The 17773-nt window shown below is 48.8% G+C and overlaps 1 protein-coding gene across 15 annotated transcripts in view; it reads left to right on the top strand.

Moving 5' to 3' along the window:
* The first annotated feature begins 11267 nt into the window (after positions 1 to 11267).
* Positions 11268 to 17773, top strand: part of GTF2I (general transcription factor IIi) — a 104368-nt gene continuing 97862 nt past the window's right edge. For 14 of the 15 annotated variants that reach the window (XM_060173508.1, XM_060173510.1, XM_060173514.1 and 11 more), the window contains exon 1: positions 11274 to 11405. The gene's annotated coding sequence lies outside the window, so the exon portion shown is untranslated. Of the gene's footprint in view, positions 11406 to 12237; positions 12401 to 17773 lie in introns of all 15 variants that reach the window. The other variant, XM_060173509.1, reaches the window with a different exon arrangement.

The raw sequence follows: 17773 nt of genomic DNA on the forward strand, positions 1-17773 counted from the left end.
CAGGGATCAAACTCAGGACCTTGTGCCTGAGAGTCCAACCCCTAATCCACTGTGCTGCCATCATATGAGAAAGTCACCCTCTCCCATCACTAGCTGACCCCTGGGCCCACCCAGCCTACTGGCAGACCCCTTTACCACCCCCTGAGACAGGCCCTCAGACAATTAGTCCTCATGATGCTCTGTGGCTTGTAATTTGAGAGATCTTTCATTTTATGTAATTACAAGGACACTCCTAAAATTCACGCCCAAATGACCTAAGGCACCAGGACAGCTGGCAGGCGATACTCCAACCCTCTCTGTCTCCCCCATCCCTTCCCTAAAAGGGCCTGGCGAAATAGCTCACCTGGATAGTATGCTGCTCTGTCATGTGCACCTGGTTAAGTGCACACATTACAGTACACAAGGACGCAAGTTCAAGCCCCTGGTCCCGGGCCTGTAGAGGGGAAGTTTCACGGTTGATGTAACAGGTTTTCAGGTGTTTGTCTCTCTTCATCTCTATCTCCCCCTTCCCTCCCACTGTTTCCATCAAATAGATTAAAAAAAAATTAAAAAGAGGGGTTCAAGCAGTGGTACACCTGGTTAAGCACATACATTACAATACACAAGGACCCAGGTTCGAGCCCCCGGCCCCTACCTGCATGGGGAAAGCTTCATGTGTGGTGAAGCAGTGTTGCAAGTGTCTCTCTGACTCTCTCCCTCTCTGTCACCCCCTTCCTTCTTGATTTCTGGCTGTCTCTACCCAGTAAATAAATAAATACTACTAAAAAATTTAAACGAGTGGTTCAGGAGGTGGAGCAGTGATAAAGCTTTGGACTCTCAAGCATGAGGTCCCGAGTTCAATCCCAGGCAGCACATGTGCCAGAGTGATGTCTGGTTCTTTCTCTCTCCTCCTATCTTTCTCATAAATAAATAAAAAATATTTTAAAAATATTTTTAAAAATTTAAAATGAATAAATACAAATATTAAAAAAGAAAGAGAAAGAAGGAAAGAAACTGAAACTTCTGAGTATGCGTGGGCAGACCCTCACACAGTTTCTGGGACAAAGTCTCTGGGGCCCCAGCAGGACTGGTTCTTGAATCCCCAGCTCCAGGTGCTTCCCAGAGAAGAAAGGTGTGTGTGTATTCCCAGCTGCCAGGAAGGGTCAAGGGCCTTCAAGTTTGGCAAGAATGGGCCTGCAGAGAGTGACTCTCTGCTCCAAGCTGAGGCTGAGCCCATATGAAAGAAGCCAGGGAGGGCAACAGGCTGGGGGTGGGGGTGGTGGGTGTGGACAGAGCCAGAGGCTGGGGCTGACAGGGAGACACACAAAAGACCAGCTGGTTCTGCAGGTCGGCCCCTGCAAGGGTATCTAGGACTTCTGTGCCAACTTGGCCCAGGGTCAAGGCTGGCTGGAGAAACCTGAGCATAGGTGCCCCAGGACGGACAGGAAGCTTCTTGACAATGGCTCTGTCTCCTTGATTAAAAAAAAAAAATTATTATTTTTTATACTACAAAGCCTGATTCCCTATGAGTCAAGTACTAAAGGTGCCTCTCTCTCTCTCTCTCTCTCTCTCTCTTTTTTTTCTTTGTAGGCTCCTTAGCCTGGCTCCCCGAGGAAAGACTTTACCACCCCACTCCAGCAGGCAGGAATGACAGGCATCCCAGCCAGCAGGTCCTGCCAGATGAGGTGGCACACAGGGCCTCCTGTGACACCCCCACCCCCAACCCCCAGACAGAGGTCTCACCTGCTGTGGGCTGTGCTCTAGGCCCCTCCTCACCTGGGCCTTCAGGGCCAGTGTCTTCTTGTCTGGGAAAGTTCTAGGTGGCCTGGTGTCCCTTGATCCCCTGCTTTGGTCACTCTGCACTGACCAGGCTGCTTCCCTCAAGTCTGTGGCCAGAGTCCTCCCTGCACCACTAAAATATATCAAACAAATGAGCCTGGGATGGCCACTAGGCAATTTGCTTATTTATTGTTGTTGGGTAGAAGCAGAGATAAATCACCATGGAAAGGGAGATAGAGAGAGACAGAGAGAGAGACCTATAGCCCTGCTTCACCACTCCCAAAGCTTCCCCCCTGTAGGTGGAAAGCAGGGGCTTCAGGAGTGGTGAAGCAGGGCTGCAGGTGTCTCTGTCTCTCTCCCTCTCTATCTCCCCCTCCCCTCTCAATTACTCTCTTTCTCACTTTGGCTGTTGGTGGTGCAGGGGGTTGAATCTGCGACTTTGAAGCCTCAGGCCAGAGTCTGTTTGCATAACCGTTATGCTATCTAACCCTGCCCCTCTCAATTTCTCTCTTTCCTATCAAATAAAGAAAGAAAAGAAAAAATACCCCCTGGGAGGGCCAGGTGGTGGCACACCCATTTAAGCACACATATTACAGTGCACAAGGACCTGGGTTCAAGCCCCCCCCCCCCCCCCCGGTCCTCACCTGCAGAGGGAAAGCTTCATGAGTGGTGAAGCAGGGCTGCAGGTATCTCTGTCTCTTTCCCTCTCTATCTCCCTCTTCCTTTCAGTTTCACTCTGTCTCTGTCCAATAGTAAATAAATAAATAATAGGAAATTTATTAAAATAATAATAATAATAGTATTAATAATAAATAACAAAGCTCAGTCCCAGCCTTCAGGAAACTCAGGAAAAAAAACAAACTCACAAACCATGGTTCAGGAGGTGGCACAGTGAATAAAGTGTTGGACTCCCAAGTCCAAGTCCTGAGTTCAATCCCTGGCAGCGCATGTACCAGCGTGATGTCTGGTTCGTGTTCTCTCTCTCTCCCTGTCTCTTTCCCTCTCTTTCTCCTCCCATCTTTCTCAATAATACATACATAAAATCTTGAGCTGGGGAGCTTGGACAGCATAATGGGTCTGCAAAGAACTTTCATGCCTACGACTCCAAGATCCCAGGTTCAATTTCCAGCATCACCATCAGCCAGAGATGATCAGGTCTCTGGTATTTCTGTGTCTTTCTCTCTGTACCTATCTCATTTAAAAACAACAACAAACAAACAAATACTTGCTCTCTTTTACCAGAGCACAGCTTAGTTTTAGTTTATGATGGGCCTGGGGATTGAACCTGGGACCTCAGAGCCTCAGGCATGAAAGTCATTTGCAGAGCCATTATGTTGCCTGCCCAAATCCATAAATAAAATCTTAAAATACAACTAAACAAAACAGGGGCCAGGGGGTGGCGCACCTGTTTAAGTGCACATATCATCACGCAAAAGGACCTGGGTTCCTGGGTTCAAGCCCCTGGTCCCCAACTGCAGAAGGAAAGCTTCACGAACTGGTGAAGCAGTGCTACATGTGTCTCTCTGTTTCTCTCCCTCTCAATTTCTCCAGGAGCAGTGGATTCATAATGCAGGCACCGAGCCCCAGCAATAACCCTGGAGGCAAAAAAGAAAAAAAAACTTAAATAAGCAAACAAACAAAAACCCTCACAAATACTGAATGAATGAATGAATGAATGAGATGAATGAATGAGTCCAAGATAATACAATTTCCCCCTTTGGCTGCTGTCTGCTCCAGCTGGCACCAACCCTCACACCCCTCCTTTCATGCCCTCCCATTTCTCTTTGTCTCTCTGTCTCTGACACACACACACACACACACACACACACACACACACACACACACCTACTTCTCATCCAAGCTGGGGACTGAATCCATGAGCCCTTTTCCCTATGTCCTGTCCCAAAGGCTGATGGGACCTTTTTTTTTTTTTTTTTCCAAGATCTTACTCCTTGATGGGACCTTTTTGACAAAAGCTCTTGGGGGGTTTAGAGGCACAGCTGTGCTTTTCATTTATTTTTAAATTTTTTGCTTCCAGGGTTATCACTGGGGCTTGATGCCTGCACTACAAATCCACTGCTCCTGGAGGCCATTGCCTCCCCCACCCCCATTTTGTTGCCCTGTATTGCTGCTGCTGTTGGATAGGACAGAGAGAAATGGAGAGAGGAGGGGAAGACAGAGAGGGGGAGAGAAAGATAGACACCTGCAGACCTGCTTCACCGCCTGTGAAGTGACTCCCCTAGAGGTGGGGAACCGGGGGCTTGAACTGGGATCCTTATGCCGGTCCTTGCAATTTGCGCCACGTGCGCTTAACCTGCTGCGCTACCGCCTGACTCCCCCTCTCTCCCTTTCTAGCTCCCCATACCCTCTTGACTGTCTCTATCCAATAAATAAGGATAATAAAAACAAACAAACAAATAAGTTGTGGTGGGAACTGGGGAGACAGCATAATTGTTCTGCTAAAGGTTTTCCTGCCTGAGGCTCTGAGGTCCAGGTTCAATCCCCAGCACTACCATAAACCAGAACCAAGCATTGCTCTAGTCTAATAATTTTTTAAAGATTTTTTAAAATTTATTTATGAGAAAGATAGGAAGAGAGAGAGAGAAAGAAAGAACCAGACATCACTCTGGTATCTGTGCTACTAGGGATTGAACTCAGGACCTCATGGTTGAGAGTCTAATGCTTTATCCACTGTGCCACCTCTTGGACCTCCCTCTCTCTCTCCCATTTAATTTTTTTTTCTTTTGGTGCTGGCAATAAGAATCCACTGCTCCTGGTGGCCATTCCCCCCCCCCCCTTGCCTCCAGGGTTATCACTGGGGCTACATGCCTTTACTATGAATTTACTGCTCCTGGAGGATATTTTTCCCATTTTTTTGCCCTTATTATTGTTATTGTTGTTGGATAGGACAGATAGAAATCAAGAAAGGAGGGAAAGAGAAGAGGAGAGAAAGACAAGACATCTGTAGGTGGGGCGCTGGAACCAGGATCCTTAATTCAGTTCTTGTGCTTCCCATCATGTGCGCTTAACCCTCTGCACTACTGCCCACCCCCACCCCATTTTTTTTTCTTATTGAACAGGACAAACAGAAATTGAGAGGGGAATGGAGATACAGAAAGGGAGAGAGAAAGATAAACATCTGCCAACCTGCTTCACCACCTGTGAGGCAACTCCCATGCAGGTGGGGAGCCGGGGCCTTGAACCCGGTCCTCTCCTCGCACTGGTCCTTGCGCTTCCTACTATGTGCACTTAACCCCGTGCGCTTCTCCTCTACCCCTTCTCTCTCTCTTCCATGAAGTAGAATAATTAGTGGCAGGTGGTGCTGCACCCAGTAAAGCACACACATTACCACTGTGCAAGGAAGGACCTTGGTTCAAGTCCCCCTCCGCAGCCCACCTCAACCCTACCTGCAGAGGTAAAGCAGTGCTGCAGGTATCTCTATGTCCATCTTCCCCTTCCCATTGGATTTCCATCCATCTCTATCCAATCATAAATAAGTCTCTAATAAAATAAATCAATAGTAAAAAAAATGTTTCTGGGTTTATTCAAAATAAAGAAACCAATAGCTCCTTTTTCCATTCCAGGGACAGAGCTCTCTCCAATATTTCCTGAGAGGTCGCAGGCAGACAGAGGAAATGAGAGACTGGGGGGGATGGGGGGATGAAGAAGAATCTGAGCAGGAAATCAAGCTTCAGAAACAAAAGGACAAGACACAGTGGTAACAGATTTTGCAAAGTGCTCTCGCCTTCCGGCATAGTTTTGGTGTTCCCAGAGGTGCTTGGGTTAGAGAGAAGAGAGGAGAGGACCCTGCTGCTTGGCTGTATGGTGGCCACATGGTCCAAATTCAAGTTCTAGCAAAAAAAAAAAAAAAAAAAAGCCAGCAGTGCCTGCATCAGACTAACTAGATGTTTTATTTTATTTATTTATTTGTATTTATTTAACAAAGCATTGTTTAGCTCTGGTGGTGGTGCAGGGGCTTGAACCTGGGACTTTGGAGCCTCAGGCATGAGAGTCTGTTTGCATAAACATTATGCTAACTATCCTCCGGCCAGATTATTTATTTTATTTTATTTATTTATAAATATATATTTAAAAATATTTATTCCCTTTTGTTGCCCTTGTTTTATTGTTGTAGTTATTATTGTTGTTATTGATGTTGTTGTTGGATAGGACAGAGAGAAATGGAGAGAGGAGGGGAAGACAGAGAGGGGGAGAGAAAGACAGACACCTGCAGACCTGCTTCACTGCTTGTGAAGCGACTCCCCTGCAGGTGGGGAGCTGGGGGCTCGAACAAGGATCCTTATGCTGGTCCTTGTGCTTTGCGCCACCTGCACTTAACCCACTGCGCCACCGCCTGACTCCCCAGATGTTTTATTTTTACTGTTACTTTTTTCCCACCAGAGCTCTGCTCAGCTCTGGCTGATGGGGTTGCTAGGGATTGAACCTGGGACATCAGAGCCACAGGCTGGACAGTCTTTTTGCAGAACCACATGCTGCCTCCCCAACCTTACCAGCCAGATTTTTATAATAAATGAAAAGCAGGGGGCTGGGTGTTAGGGCAGCAGGTTAAGTGCACGTGGCACAAAGCGCAAGGACCTGCATAAAGATCCCGGTTCAAGCCCTGGCTCCCCACCTGCAGGGGGTCACTTCACAGGCGGTGAAGCAGGTCTGCAGGTGTCTATCTTTCTCTCCCCCTCTGTCTTCCCCTCCTCTCTCCATTTCTCTCTGTCCTATCCAACAGCAGCAGCAATACAGGGCAACAAAATGGGGGTGGGGAAGGCGATGGCCTCCAGGAACAGTGGATTTGTAGTGCAGGCATCAAGCCCCAGTGATAACCCTGGAGGCAAAAAATTTAAAAATAAATGAAAAGCACAGCTGTGCTTCTAAACCCCCCAAGAGCTTTTGTCAAAAAGGTCCCATCAGCCTTTGGGACAGGACATAGGGAAAAGGGCTCATGGATTCAGTCCCCAGCTTGGATGAGAAATAGGTGTGTGTTTGTGTGAGAGAGAGAGACAGAGAGAAATGGGGGGCATGAAGGGAGGGGTGTGAGAATTGGTGCCAGCTGGAGCAGACAGCAGCCAAAGGGGGAAATTGTATTATCTTGGACTCATGCATTCATCCCATTCATTCATTCATTCATTCATTCATTCATTTTTTCCATCCAGTAGATGTTTCCCTGTATTTGTGAGGCTTTTTGTTTGCTTGCTTGCTTGCTTAAGTTTTTTTCCCAAGACTTTAACAGAGACAGCTGCAGCCCTGCTTCACCACTCATGTGGCATTCCCCCTGTAGGTGAGGACCAGGGGGGCTTGAACCCAGGTCCTTGAGCACTGTAATATGTGTGCTTAAATGGGTGTGCCACCACCTGGCCCTTCGGGTTTTTTTTAGTAAAGAATTAGGATCTCCCTGCTTTGAGCCCCCGGCTCCCCACCTGCAGGGGAGTCGCTTCACAGGTGGTGAAGCAGGTCTGCAGGTGTCTTTTTCTCCCCCTCTCTGTCTTCCCCTCCTCTCTTCATTTCTGTCTTATCCAACAACAACTACAGCAATAAAAACAATAATAATAACTACAACAATGATAAAACAACCAGGGCAACAAAAAGGGAAATAAACAGCCTCCAGGATCAGTAGATTCATGGTGCAGGCACCGAGCCCCAGCAATAACCCTGGAGGCAAAAGAGAAAAAGAATTAGGATCTAGGGAGTTTGGCGGTGGTAGCACAATGGGTTAAGCACAAGGACCGGCATAAGGATCCCAGTTCAAGCCCCTGGCTTCTCACCTGCAGGGGAGTCACTTCACAGGCGGTGAAGCAGGTCTGCAGGTGTCTGTCTTTCTCTCCCCCTCTGTCTTCCCCTCCTCTCTCCATTTCTCTCTGTCCTATCCAACAACAATGACATCAATAACAACAACAATAAAACAAGTGTAACAAAAAGGAATAAATAAAAGTAAAAAAAAAGTTAAAAAAAATAATTAGGATCTAGTTTCTTTTTAATATTTATTTATTTATTTTCCCTTTTGTTGCCCTGCAGGTGGGGACCAGGGGCTTGACCCTGGGTCCTTGTGCTCACAGTGTATAACGTGCACCTCACCATGTGTTGCCACCACCTACTCCCCCCACCCCCTGCGATAGATTTTATTTATATGGGGTTGTGGGAGGACCCCAGGATTCAGCTAGGAAAAGCACTCACTTCACTGGCTCAAAAACACAGCCAGGGACTTGCATATGCCAGGAAGTCTCCTGGAGCCCCTGAAGCTTCTTGGGGAGGGATGGAACACTAGGAGGTGGAAAACAAGAAGGGGGAAATCTACTAGGAGGCCTGGAGTATCCTGGGGGTGGTGTTAACACCTAATGATTTAGCAGTTTGGGCTCTTCTGGGAGGTGGCCCAGCAGATAAAGTACTGGACTCTTAAGTGTGAGGTCCTGACTTCAATCTCTGGCACACATGTGCTACAGTAATGACTAGTTCTTTCTCTCCTCATCTTTCTCATTAACTTAAAAAAAATCTTAAAATTTATTTTTTTGAAAAAATGAAGGAGTTGGGTGGTAGCGCAGTGGATTAAGCGCAGGTGATGTGAAATGCTAGGACTGGCTTAAGGATCCTGGTTTGAGCCCTCGGCTCCCCACCTGCAGGGGAGTCGCTTCACAAGTGGTGAAGCAGACCTGCAGGTGTCTATCTTTCTCTCCCCCTCTCTGTCTTCTCCTCCTCTCTCCATTTCTCTCTGTCCTGATGACATCAATAACAACAACAACAATAACTACAACAACAATAAAAAAAACAAGGGCAACATAAATGAAAATAAATAAATAAAAGAGTGAATGAGGGAGTCGAGCGGTAGCACAGCTGGTTAAGTGCACATGGCATGAAGCGCAAGGACTGGCATAAGGATTCTAGTTTGAACCCCAGCTCCCCACCTGCAGGGGAGTCGCTTCACAAGTGAAGCAGGTCTGCAGGTGTCTATCTTTCTCTCCCCCTCTCTGTCTTCCCCTCCTCTCTCCATTTCTCGCTGTCCTATCAAATGATGACATCAATGACAATAACTACAACAATAAAACAACAAGGGCAAGAAAAGGAAATAAATACATATTAAAAAATTAAAATAAATAAATAAAATCTATTCAGGTGAGGGAGACAGCATAGTCTCATGGCTGAGGTTCCAAAATCCCAGATTCAATTCCCAGCACCACTATAAGCCAGAGCAGAGCATGACTCTGGTCTCTCTCCCTCCCTTTGTCTTTGTTTCACTAGAATAAATCAATAAAATATTTGGACTGGGGAGACAGCATAATGCTTATGCAAAAACAAACAAAGCCCAGATAACTTCCAAATCTGAGGATCTTCTTCTTCTTCTAGCGTTTGCCCTTCTTCCGTAGCCAGTCAACAGCGTCAGGTTGAGCCTGATGTAAAGTTTCAAGACCTCCTTTGAATCTGGAGAGGTGGCAGTCGTTGACTATGTGGGTCATAGTCTGTTTGTAGCCGCAGGGGCAGTTCGGGTTCTGAGGTCCCAGGTTACATCTCCAGCACCACCACCAACCAAAGTTGAGCAAGGCTCTGGTCTCTGTCTCTGTGTGTGTGTCACATTCTCTCTTTCAAATAAATAAGAAAGAGAGGGACTTGGAGACAACACATGGCTTGAGCTCTGCAAGGAGGCTGCTTCAAAACTGGTAAGTTCTGCCACCAGATTCTAGATGCTACCATGATGCCGAGCGGACTTTCCTGGGTAGACCAATCTGTACTGGAGCTCTGCTTCCCCAGAACCCTGCCCGACTAGGGAAAGAGAGGCAGGCTGGGAGTATGGATCTAGCTGTCAACGCCCACGTTCAGTGGGGAAGCAATTACAGAAGCCAGACCTTCCACCTTCTGCATCCCATAATGACCCTGGATCCATACTCCCAGAGGGGTAAAGAATAGGAAAGCTATCAGAGCATGGGATGGGATACAGAGTTCTGGTGGTGGGAACTGTGCCCCTCTTATCCTATGGTCTTGTGGCTGTTTCCATTTTATAAATAAATAAATAAATAAATAAATAGTAAGACAGTAAACATCTAAAAAAGGAAAGAAAGAGAAAGTGTTCTTAGGAGGAGATGATCGCTCTGTAGAGCAGAGCAGGGCGACATTAGGAGAGGCCAAGTGACAACAGGATCTTAGCCGAAAGGCAAGAAAAAAATGTCTCCTGCCTTTGGCCGAGTGTGTGAGTGGTGGGTATTTTTCCGTCTCCTTTGAAGAGGCCCAAGATGGCAATATTGGTTTGGGTGGCTTGTTGGGCGCGGTCTCTGCAGGAAAAGAAGATGGGGGGGGGGGCTGTTTGCCGGGGACACGCCAATTCGTGCATCTCGATTCAAAGGCCAGGTCTTGGACCGACATCAGAAAGTTTTCTCCGGGTGACAAAGGCTGGGAGGCTGGAGAGGGCGCCGCGGTGGGGTAGCCGCCTACCGAGAAGGGGGTGGGGGAGCAGGCCCGGCCGGGGGCCCTATCTCTTTAGGGGAGGTGGGGGGTGGCGTGAAAAACCTGCAAACCTCCCCCCCCCCAATAAATCACTGGACTTCGTGCTTTAGCCTGAAACCTCATTGCTCGAGTTTGAAAAAACAAATAACAAAAAACTTTGGGGTTTAACTTAGGTGCACGGGCTGTGTCAACATTTTGCAAATCCCGGAGCTGATCCAAGTTGGGAGACCGAGAAATCGGGGATGTGTGCGTGTGGGTGGTGGTGGTGGTGGTGGGGTGCTTAGCTCAGCGGTGGGTAGAGCAAAAAGTTAGGGCTCGTGCCTCCGTTGCATGACTCCCCCCAACTTCTACATGTTGGGAGAGGAAAGTCTGGAGCGGGGTTGGCATTTAATAACAACAGAAAGAGGGACACCCCCTTTCCTCCCCAAGTTGGGCTAACCGAGGTTCCTGGCCGCCGGGCTGGCAGGCCTTGCAAACTAACAGGAGTTCTTTGTGTCCCGGAGGGCGGTGCAGAGCGGGGGAAGTCCCCTGGTGGGGCACCCAGGGCGGCCTGGGGCTCCCGGGCCGGGCCCCGCCATCTGCAGAGAATGTCGGGGTGCAAGGGAGCCGCGCGCGCCCCCGGGAGGCCGGCGGCCGGAGTTGGGGTGCAACTCCCCGGGTGTTTTGTGTGTGTGTGAGAGTGCCCGGCCTGCATCCCCTCCCCCACCGGGCGGCCACTAGGCCCCAGGTGCAGCCATGTTCTCACTCCCACCACCCGCGCCTCCATTGACAGTCCTCGCCGGAGAGGGCCAGGCGCCGCCGCCGCCGCCGCCTCCTTCTCCGAGGGGTTCTGCAAGCGCGCAGCCTGCTGGGAACTGTAGTCCTCCGCCCCCGACTCGGCGCTAGCAGTAACGTCGCCCAAAACTACAACTCCCGGCGGGCCGTGCGACGGGAGCGCACGCGCAGGGCGCCTTCGAGGAACAAAAAAAAAAAAAAAAAGAGGAGGGTGTGAAAGAGAGAGAGGAGCTCAGAGAGCAGAGAAAAGGGGCCGCCGGTCGCCCCCCCCCAATCCCCGCACTCGCTCACCGGCGTCTCTCGGCCTCTCCCGCCGGCCTCTCGCGCCCCCAGCTCGGCCCTGCAGGGGCGGCCATGCAGCGGTGACAGCCCGGGACCCAGCGCGGCCTCGCCCTCCCGCCCGCCGCTCCCGCTGCCCGGAGGCGGCCGCATCGGTGAGTCGCAGCCCCGGGCCGGCGCTTTGGGGGCGCCCGGGGGTACCCTGCGGCCCGGCGGGGGCGAGGACGGTTGTGGGGCGCGGGGGAAGGGCGGGGGGAAGGGCACGCAGGGCTGGCGCGGGGGCGCGGGGAGGGGGCGCGCTCGCCCGGGGCTGGTGCACGCGCGGCCGCCGGGTCCCCGCGGGCTGGGGGGGGTCGGGGTCCGGGGGCCGGAGAGCTTTGTCCCGGGCCTGCCCGGGCGGGGGCGACACAAAGCCCGGAAGGAAAGTCTCAGCCCTGCATGGGGGGGTTGTCTGAGGAGGGGGGCAGCGCCCCCGAGCGTCTGGATCCCATCGACTTTCACCTTGGGGAGTGGGGGAGACTAAAAAATCTGCTCGCCCCTGCATCTACTTTCCTGCGAACGGACCCTCTGCAGGAGTTTGGCCCCGTCTGCCGCGAGCGGCCTCCCCCGGGTGCTGGAGGGCTCCGTCCTTCAGTGCTGCACCCCCCCACCCCCATTGCAAACTTCTGACCTCCCGGCGGGCGCTCCCAGTTGGCGGCGGACAAAGGCTCGGGGAGCGGAGCCTCAAAGTGGCCCGAGTGTCCAGGAAACAAAAGGGGAAGTTGGGGTGCCCGGGGAGAAGGTGCCTATGGGGGGGTGGCGCTCCCGCTGGGCTAGGCCTGAGATCAGGGAGCAGTGGGATAGATTTCCTTCCATAGATTTTTTTTTTTTTTTTTTTTGCATTTTTGCATTTTTGCTTGGTCGGCCTTTCTGTTTCCATTTGCTTCATTGTGGTCCGGGCTCCTCACTTCCCTGCTGGAAAGGACTTTTCTTTTTCCTTCTTTCTAGGTTGTGGAGTACTCGCTCTCTCATGTGCAATCACTTTTTTTTTCCCCCAACCTCCTGTAACCTCTTAGTTTACGGTAGGGTAGGGGATTGAACCTGGGACCTCGAGGCCCTCAGCTTTAAAAGTCTTCTTGCATCACCAGTCTGCTGTCTCCCCGGCCCTGAGGTTTGTTCCCATCAACTTGTGTGGGTCTGCCGTCCTACTGTCCTACTGTGCGGCGGGGTCTGCAGGTGCCAGAACTCAGGGGAGAATTGCGGGGTGGGGGGGGGATCAGGGATTCAGCCTTGGGGGTGGGGGCCGACTTTCCTCCCTTATCCGCCACCACCGCCCAAGTGTAAACAAGTAAACCCAGCTCACACTGGGAAGTTTATAGGATTTGAAGGTCTATTTGCCTTGTTTAGTCTTCAAAGCAAGCCCTGATTCTGTAGCAGTAAATGATCCTAGAGAAATCTCCGGATTCCCCAGTAAGCCTGGATGTCTGAATTTGAACTCAGTCCTCCCTGAGACAGGCTGGCCCCAGCCACCTCGCCATTCCCCAGAGGCCTGTTAGAACACAACTGCCCGGGGCTCCACCCGCTAACTCTGGGGTTCTGTCTGTCTGGGTGGGGCCCTGTCATTTGCATTTGTAACCACACACTGTGTGCCTTTCACCCCATGTGAAAGTTGTGTGGCTGCCTCCATGTCAGCTCTAACTTCCAAAGCCAGCTCCCCGCCCAAGTTTCTGCCAGGCGAACTGAACCCCAAGCTCACTTGGTGTGTGTGTGTGTGTGTGTGTGTGTGTGTGTGTGGTCAGGGAGATGGTGCAGTGTATAAAGCACTCTCTTGCATGAGGAGGTCTTGAGTTCTATCCCTGGTAGCACATGTACCAGAGTGATGTCTGGTTCTTTCTCTCTCCTGTTTCTTCATGAATAAATATATCTTAAAAAATGAGACTACAAATCTAAATTATTGTTTATTATAAACCAGAGCCCTGCTCATCTCTTACTGACGGTTGTTGTGGGGATAGAACCTGGGACTTGAGAGCCTCAGAGCTCCAACTTGAGAGTCTTTTGCGGAACCATTATTCTGTCAATCTCCAGGGCCCACTTAGCTTCAGTCTTTCTTCCCTCTGCCTCTCTCTCTGTCTTTTATTTACAGAAACATAGGCACTGACTTAGCTCTTCCGCTAGACTCTTCAGAGGTCTCTTTCCCAGCCTGGGAGTTGTAAGGGGAGGTAGGAGGGCCCAACCTTGTCACAGCCTGAACCCCTCCCTCCACACCACCTGTAAGAGTCATTGGCTCTAGGAATTCTTTTTTTTTTTTTTGGGGGGGGCAGGACTTGTTGAGAAAGTTTTTTTTTTTTTGGTAGATTATTTCTGGGGAAAGTATTATCAAATTACTTAGTAGAAATGAGTTTATAGGGAGTTGGGCGGTAGCGCAGCGGGTTAAGTGCATGTGGCACAAAGCGCAAGGACCAGTGTAAGGATCCGGGTTAGAGCCCCGGCTCCCCACCTGCAGGGACGTCGCTTCACAAGCAGTGAAGCAGGTCTGCAGGTGTCTATCTTTCCGCCTCTCTGTCTTTCCGTTTCTCTGTCCTATCCAACAACAACGACATCAATAACAGCAACAATAACTACAACAATAAAACAAGGGCAATAAAAGGGAATAAATAAATAAAACAATAAAAGCATATGTTAAAAAAAGAAATGAGTTTATAATGATGACTTTTTTGTTTTGTTTTGTTTTTTTGATATTGTGTCCCAAAGATATAAAAGGCTAGGCTATCACACTGGGTTGTCTGACCTCCATGGGAGTAGTAAGTAAAAGAAACACCAAAAAAAATTGGTGGAATTTTAAACTGGGAAGTTGGTGGACTTTTTTTTTCAAACTGGGGAGCTAGGCCTGCGCGCCCAAGGCCCCAGCCGAAGCTTGCTTTGGTGTCTGTCTCTCAGACATAAATAAAATAATGTAAATAATAAAAATAAATAACCTATTTTAAATCATTTCACACAGCCTTTTCAGTTTTTGCTGGTGACTAGCTGGTTGCCTTACATCCTGCTTAGTTCAATTCTGCAATGTTTCATTATTTAAAATAGGTGCCTTGAAAATATTGAAACGAGTGGAGGGGAGTGGATCACCTCTTGGTTATGCAAACAGACTAATGCCTGGGCTCCCAAGTTCCTGGTTCAGTCCCCAGCACTACATAAACTAGAGCTGAGCATTGTTCTGGTAAAACAACAACAACAACAAAAGGAAAATTACATATTGAAATCCTCTTAGTGATGTGAGATTGTTTTTATCTTTGGCTTAAGATATTGTTAATCAGGTGATTTTTATGCATGCCTAAGAAAAAATATTTTTTAAGTTTATTTTTCAATTTTTTTTAATCTTTATTTATTGAATGGAGACAGAAATTGAGAGGGGAGGGGGAAATAGAAAGGGAGAGAGAGAGAGAGAGACATCTGCAGCCCTGCTTTACCACTTGGGAAGGTTTCCCCCTGCAGGTGGGGACCAGGGGCTTGAATTTAAACCAGGTGCGCCACCACCCCACCCCAGAAAAAAACATTTCAAGAGTTGATTGAAAAGTACTTTTGAGTCCTCTATTTTTCATCCTAGAAATTTGTCAAGAGGCAACTCCTCTCATTACCTGAAGATTGCTGCCCATACTCTTGATTAACTGCAATATTAAACATTGGTAGCTTCTCCTCCCCTCCCCCCAAAAAAGTTGGATACACTTACTTGGGCTAAATCTGTTGTTACTAACTTGGGGGGGGGCAGGAAATGCATTTAATTCCTCATTCCTTCTAAATGTAGAGTTGAGATTCCTATAATTGTGAACTGAGAGTGGTGGAATAACAATATGAAGGAGAACATGGGGGATGGGGGGAGATCCTTGCTTACCTGGTTGAGCGCACAAGCTACAGTGCACAAGGACCCAGGTTCAAGCCCTGGTCCCCACCTGCAGGGGCAAAGCTTCACAAGTGGTGAAGCAGGACTGCAGGTGTTTCTCTGTCTATCTCTTCTTCCCCTCTCAATTTCTTTCTGTCTTTATCCAATAAAAAGATAATAATAATAAAGGTAGGGGAGGGTTCAGTTCCTGGAACATGATGACAGAGGAGGTGAGAAATGTTACACATGTACAAAGTACTGTATTTTACTGTCTACTGTAAACCATTAATCCTCCCAATAAAGGGGAAAAAAACCCAAAAAGCGGGTTGGGAGTCAGGTGGTAGCGCAGCAGGTTAAGTACAGGTGGCGCAAAGTGCAAGGACCGGCATAAGGATCCCGGTTCGAGCCCTTGGCTCCCCACCTGCAGGGGAGTTGCTTCACAAGTGGTGAAGCAGGTCTGCAGGTGTCTTAATCTTTCTCTCCTCCTCTCTGTCTTCCTCTCCTCTCTCCATTTCTTTCTGTCCTATCCAACAACAACATCAGTAACAACAACAATAATAACTACAACAATTAAAACAAGGGCAACAAAAGGAATAAGGAAAGAGAGGAAGGAAGGAAGGAAACATTGGGTTAACCAAAGTATGGCCAGGGGCTCAAACCAGGATCCTTACACTTTGTACTATGTGTGCTTAACCCAGCGCACCACTGTCTGGCCCCCTGAGTGACTGAATTTTCTAAGGCTCTAACTGGGATTCTTAGGCTGGTCCTTGTGCTTCATGTCATGTGTGCTTAATCGCTGTGCTATTGCCCCTCCCTCCCTCCCTTTCTTCCCCTCCCTTCCCCTCCCTTCCTTCCTTCCTTCCTTCCTTCCTTCCTTCCTTTCTTGAGCACTACTCAGCTTTGGCATGTGGTGCTGAGGACTGAACCTGGGACCTTGTAGCCTCAAGGCAGGGCAGCTTGTTGCGTAATGTTATCTCCCTAGCCCGCATGGAGTCAGTTTACTGTCTTCACCTGTCATGAGATGTAGAGGGAAGACCTTCTTTCCTCTGTAAAGATGTTGTCACAGTTGCGATAGAGGCTAGTAAAGAGACTGAAGGGGAATTGCACATTTTTGTGCTTTTGCTTATTTGTTTTAAATATATGTTTATTTTGTGAAATGGAGGGATAGTAGAGAATACAGGATGTCTGAGATTGAACCCAAAGCCTCAGGCAGTTTAGATGAGACTTTTTTTTTTTTAAAGAATTTGTTTCACTGAGAGGTTAGATGAGAATCTGCCTTTCACTTAAAAATATATATATATATTTTTATTGCCACCAGAGTTACTGCTAGGACTAGGTATTGGTATTACGAGTCTGTTACTCCCAGTGGCCATTCTTCTCCCCCCCCCCTTTTTTCTTATTAGAAAGGAGAGATAGAAATTGAGAGGGGAAGGGTGGAGGCTAGATAGCATAATGGTTATGCAAGGAGACTCTTATGCCAGAAGCTTCAAAGTCCCAGGTTCAATCCCTGCACCACCATCAGCCAGAGCTGAGCAGTGCTGTAGTTTAAGAGAACAAAAGAAGTTGAGAAGGGAGTGGTGGAGGGTGGTGGTGGTGGCACTGGCATACCCAGTTAAGCACATGGAGTACTAAGTGCAAGGATCCAGGTTAGAGCTTCCAGCCCCTCACTGGGGGGGGGGGGGGGCTTCTTCATAAGCAGTGAAACAAGTCTGCAGTGTCTTTTTTCTTTTCTTTTTTAAAAAATATTTATTAATGAGAGAGAATCACCAGAGCTCTGGTTGGCTTTGGCTTATGGTAATACTGGGGATTGAATCTGGGAGTTTTGAGCCTCAAGCATGAGTCTTTTGCATAACCACTATCTCTTTTTATTTTATTATTTATTATATATAACAAGAGCTTGAACCCCAGCCCTTGTGCATTGTAACATGTGCGATCAATCACGTGCGCCACCACCCGGCCCCTCTCTCTCATTCTCTCTCCCTTTCCCCTCTCAGTTTCTTTCTGTCCTATCAAATAAAATGGAAAAAATGGCTGCCAGAAGCAGTGGATTTATAGTGCTGGCAATGGGCCCCAGTAATAAGAGAGAGAGGGAGACAGAGAGAGAGAACTACAGACCTACTTCACCGCTCATGAAACTTTCCCCCTGCAGGTGGGGACCAGGGGCTTGAACCAAGGTCCTTGCGCACTGTGATGTGTGCAACCATATGACCCCCTTCTTCTGAGTTTCTGTGCCACATTATTTCATAGGTGGAATGATGATTAGACAAAGGGTGAGTGAACGCGTTTATGTCCACTTCATATCTGACTGAAGAATCGAGAAACTGGTCCTGGTACTGGAATTAGCTAGAAACTAGACATCAAGGAGACCATTAGCCTCTCTCCTCCTCCTCCTCCTCCAGCAGTTTGATTTCAGGGACTCCTAACCATAATGCTTTATAACTGTTCCCACTGGTTCTATCTACAATGTTTCTCCTCACCCCAAATAGATACTGTACCCACAGAGTGGCCACCTGCCCTCCTGGAGCTCTGGTCCCAGGCTGCTTTCACACAGTCCAGGCTCACAGTTACTTGACCTTTGATTTCTGGCTAATTGCACATTGTTTCTGTCTTCTGGGGTCATGTCTGTGTTCTTCTACATAGTAGCACCTGCCCTGGGCTCGGGATTTAGGC

Source organism: Erinaceus europaeus, chromosome 15, assembly GCF_950295315.1.
Source record: "Erinaceus europaeus chromosome 15, mEriEur2.1, whole genome shotgun sequence".
NCBI classification, from domain to species: domain Eukaryota; kingdom Metazoa; phylum Chordata; class Mammalia; order Eulipotyphla; family Erinaceidae; genus Erinaceus; species Erinaceus europaeus.